The sequence below is a fragment of the Schistocerca piceifrons genome, unplaced genomic scaffold, assembly GCF_021461385.2.
Source record: "Schistocerca piceifrons isolate TAMUIC-IGC-003096 unplaced genomic scaffold, iqSchPice1.1 HiC_scaffold_25, whole genome shotgun sequence".
In the NCBI taxonomy this organism is placed as follows: Eukaryota; Metazoa; Arthropoda; class Insecta; order Orthoptera; family Acrididae; genus Schistocerca; species Schistocerca piceifrons.
The window spans coordinates 50,001-55,000 of NW_025728444.1; the positions used below are offsets into that span (position 1 = coordinate 50,001).

Sequence of the window (5,000 nt, forward strand, 5' to 3'; positions counted from 1 at the left end):
CCTAACCCATGTTGTCCCCTAACCTAACCCATGTTGTGCCTTAACCTAACCCATGTTGTCCCCTAACCTAACCCATGTTGTCCCCTAACCTAACCCATGTTGTCCCCTAACCTAACCCATGTTGTGCCTTAACCTAACCCATGTTGTGCCTTAACCTAACCCATGTTGTCCCCTAACCTAACCCATGTTGTCCCCTAACCTAACCCATGTTGTCCCCTAACCTAACCCATGTTGTCCCCTAACCTAACCCATGTTGTCCCCTAACCTAACCCATGTTGTCCCCTAACCTAACCCATGTTGTCCCCTAACCTAACCCATGTTGTCCCCTAACCTAACCCATGTTGTCCCCTAACCTAACCCATGTTGTCCCCTAACCTAACCCATGTTGTGCCCTAACCTAACCCATGTTGTGCCCTAACCTAACCCATGTTGTGCCCTAACCTAACCCATGTTGTGCCTTAACCTAACCCATGTTGTCCCCTAACCTAACCCATGTTGTCCCCTAACCTAACCCATGTTGTCCCCTAACCTAACCCATGTTGTCCCCTAACCTAACCCATGTTGTCCCCTAACCTAACCCATGTTGTGCCTTAACCTAACCCATGTTGTCCCCTAACCTAACCCATGTTGTCCCCTAACCTAACCCATGTTGTCCCCTAACCTAACCCATGTTGTCCCCTAACCTAACCCATGTTGTCCCCTAACCTAACCCATGTTGTCCCCTAACCTAACCCATGTTGTCCCCTAACCTAACCCATGTTGTCCCCTAACCTAACCCATGTTGTGCCCTAACCTAACCCATGTTGTCCCCTAACCTAACCCATGTTGTGCCTTAACCTAACCCATGTTGTGCCTTAACCTAACCCATGTTGTCCCCTAACCTAACCCATGTTGTCCCCTAACCTAACCCATGTTGTGCCTTAACCTAACCCATGTTGTGCCGTAACCTAACCCATGTTGTGCCTTAACCTAACCCATGTTGTGCCTTAACCTAACCCATGTTGTGCCTTAACCTAACCCATGTTGTGCCTTAACCTAACCCATGTTGTGCCTTAACCTAACCCACGTTGTCCCCTAACGTAACCCACGTTGTCCCCTAACGTAACCCACGTTGTCCCCTAACGTAACCCACGTTGTCCCCTAACGTAACCCACGTTGTCCCCTAACGTAACCCACGTTGTCCCCTAACGTAACCCACGTTGTCCCCTAACGTAACCCACGTTGTCGCCTATCGTAACCCACGTTGTCGCCTAAACCTGCTCTGTAATTGTTATACGACTCGTTCAATTAGTGTAGTGTTGCCCACCCGCAACCCTCGCAATATAGTTCGCTACTCGCACTGCCCGCTCCCCTGTGTATCGCTTCATGTTAAACACCTTGCAAGTCTTGCTGACTTTCCACATGCTCCTGCTGTACACTGTAATGTGGATGGCAGCAGGGCGTACATGCCGCCCCCCCCCCCCCCCCACCTCTCCCCACGTCCCCACCTTGCCCCCTGCCTTCGCAAGGTGGTTGGTGACAAGTTTGCATGTTCAATGCCCTTCGCATGCGACGTACGCAGGCTACGTTGTGGTGCGGCCTGTGTCAACTGTCCGCTGATGTCGTACGCGTGAACCACAATCTGTACTGCACATTCGTCCTTATGTACTGAATGATACATCGTGGCACATGTGTGACCGTACAACGACTGCGCCCAAAAACGGCGGACCATACAGTGCAAATATTGTGCACGCAGCTACGTGTCGTCTCCCTATGAGAGCTGGATTGCAGTGTGGTACGCCATAGAGACGTGTGGGAGGAACGGACGCCGTGGATGGCGATCAGCATGAGCTGTCTGTTGATGTATTCGGACCTAGTCGTCTCTCCTCACACACCGTGATGGCATGGTGCAGCGCGTTCCATATCTGCGACATGCTACAGAAGCCGGTTGACAGTCGTTCGAGCAATGGACATCGCATACGTACGGGGGCCACCTTCCACGTATTGTCTAGGCGTGCACATTTTGTTGCGTGTATGTGGGCAGACGTAGTGTGGCGTGACACCTGACACAGGCATGCAATAATGGTTGAAGTTGCAAATGGCGATGGACGCCTACGTTTTCTGGTGAAGTTACGCAAATGAAGAAATGGTAACCCGTTGTGGTGCGGTTGTTCTCGCTAGGGGTGAATCGGTGATGGCGACGATAGGTTGAGGTACTAACCGGTTGTTCCAGCGATACCCACCATGCCGACGAAACTGAACGGCATCTGGGTGTGAAGCGATACGCGGCGGTGGCTGGGTGGGACCGTCCCCGGCCGGTGAGGGGGCGCCTCCCGGCGTGCTGGCCGCGCGGTGCGTGGGCGCACGCGCTACAGCCGGCTGGTGGGGGCGGCCAGTGGCAGGCGCGCCGGCCGACGGACGCGGCAGGCGTCGCAGCTGCGCGCCGGCGCACCCTGCGCGCGGCGCCGTGCGGCCAAAGTAGGTCCTCGCGGGCCCGGTGCGAAGCGCGGTGGACATCTGCAGTGTGCTGGTCCGATTGAGGACTGTGTGCGTTGAGGATGCGCCGCCGCCCGGCGCTCGGCGCCGCGACGCCGTCTGCTGCTCGGTCGCCCCAGCGGTTCTCGCTGGTGGTTTGTATCGCAGCTGTGCGGATGTGTTGGCGTGTGCGCTGTGCTGGGAGAGTTCGCTTCGGCACCCAAGTGGGGCTTTTGTCCTTCTGTGGCGCTGGCGTTGGAGCTGCCGGTCACCGTAGGTGGCGCGTGTTGTCTCCCGCCGGCAATGCCACGACAGCACGCTCCCGGGCCTCTGTCGGCAGCGGCAAGCTCAGTTGGGAGCACGGGTGGTCGCACCGAAAGCGTCTACTCGCCTAACTCCGGGCGATTGCGCCTCTCTCGAACCCGACCAAGTACTTGGGACGGCGCTGCGCGCCGCCGGGACCTGAGAGGGTTTCGAGGTGTATTGTGCAGGGGAGCTCAGCCTCCTCCTGTTTGCAGAATGATTGAGCGGACGCTTGCGTGTTCGCGCGGGCCCCCGGGACACACTCCCGGGCGGCCGGCTGCTCAGCTCTAGTTGACGCAGCTCCCTGGTTGATCCTGCCAGTAGTCATATGCTTGTCTCAAAGATTAAGCCATGCATGTCTCAGTACAAGCCGCATTAAGGTGAAACCGCGAATGGCTCATTAAATCAGTTATGGTTCCTTAGATCGTACCCACGTTACTTGGATAACTGTGGTAATTCTAGAGCTAATACATGCAAACAGAGTCCCGACCAGAGATGGAAGGGACGCTTTTATTAGATCAAAACCAATCGGTCGGCTCGTCCGGTCCGTTTGCCTTGGTGACTCTGAATAACTTTGGGCTGATCGCACGGTCCTCGTACCGGCGACGCATCTTTCAAATGTCTGCCTTATCAACTGTCGATGGTAGGTTCTGCGCCTACCATGGTTGTAACGGGTAACGGGGAATCAGGGTTCGATTCCGGAGAGGGAGCCTGAGAAACGGCTACCACATCCAAGGAAGGCAGCAGGCGCGCAAATTACCCACTCCCGGCACGGGGAGGTAGTGACGAAAAATAACGATACGGGACTCATCCGAGGCCCCGTAATCGGAATGAGTACACTTTAAATCCTTTAACGAGTATCTATTGGAGGGCAAGTCTGGTGCCAGCAGCCGCGGTAATTCCAGCTCCAATAGCGTATATTAAAGTTGTTGCGGTTAAAAAGCTCGTAGTTGGATTTGTGTCCCACGCTGTTGGTTCACCGCCCGTCGGTGTTTAACTGGCATGTATCGTGGGACGTCCTGCCGGTGGGGCGAGCCGAAGGCGTGCGACCGCCCCGTGCGTGCTCGTGCGTCCCGAGGCGGACCCCGTTGAAATCCTACCAGGGTGCTCTTTATTGAGTGTCTCGGTGGGCCGGCACGTTTACTTTGAACAAATTAGAGTGCTTAAAGCAGGCAAGCCCGCCTGAATACTGTGTGCATGGAATAATGGAATAGGACCTCGGTTCTATTTTGTTGGTTTTCGGAACCCGAGGTAATGATTAATAGGGACAGGCGGGGGCATTCGTATTGCGACGTTAGAGGTGAAATTCTTGGATCGTCGCAAGACGAACAGAAGCGAAAGCATTTGCCAAGTATGTTTTCATTAATCAAGAACGAAAGTTAGAGGTTCGAAGGCGATCAGATACCGCCCTAGTTCTAACCATAAACGATGCCAGCCAGCGATCCGCCGCAGTTCCTCCGATGACTCGGCGGGCAGCCTCCGGGAAACCAAAGCTTTTGGGTTCCGGGGGAAGTATGGTTGCAAAGCTGAAACTTAAAGGAATTGACGGAAGGGCACCACCAGGAGTGGAGCCTGCGGCTTAATTTGACTCAACACGGGAAACCTCACCAGGCCCGGACACCGGAAGGATTGACAGATTGATAGCTCTTTCTTGATTCGGTGGGTGGTGGTGCATGGCCGTTCTTAGTTGGTGGAGCGATTTGTCTGGTTAATTCCGATAACGAACGAGACTCTAGCCTGCTAACTAGTCGCGTGACATCCTTCGTGCTGTCAGCGATTACTTTTCTTCTTAGAGGGACAGGCGGCTTCTAGCCGCACGAGATTGAGCAATAACAGGTCTGTGATGCCCTTAGATGTTCTGGGCCGCACGCGCGCTACACTGAAGGAATCAGCGTGTCTTCCTAGGCCGAAAGGTCGGGGTAACCCGCTGAACCTCCTTCGTGCTAGGGATTGGGGCTTGCAATTGTTCCCCATGAACGAGGAATTCCCAGTAAGCGCGAGTCATAAGCTCGCGTTGATTACGTCCCTGCCCTTTGTACACACCGCCCGTCGCTACTACCGATTGAATGATTTAGTGAGGTCTTCGGACTGGTACGCGGCATTGACTCTGTCGTTGCCGATGCTACCGGAAAGATGACCAAACTTGATCATTTAGAGGAAGTAAAAGTCGTAACAAGGTTTCCGTAGGTGAACCTGCGGAAGGATCATTACCGACTAGACTGCATGTCTTTCGATGTGCGTGT

At 54.5% G+C, this 5,000-nt stretch overlaps 1 non-coding gene across 1 annotated transcript; it reads left to right on the forward strand.

Annotated features, from left to right (window-relative positions):
* The first annotated feature begins 3,058 nt into the window (after positions 1–3,058).
* Positions 3,059–4,967, forward strand: LOC124743656. The gene has a single exon (XR_007010504.1). It is a non-coding gene; the product is annotated as a small subunit ribosomal RNA (ribosomal RNA).
* Positions 4,968–5,000: the final 33 nt, after the last annotated feature.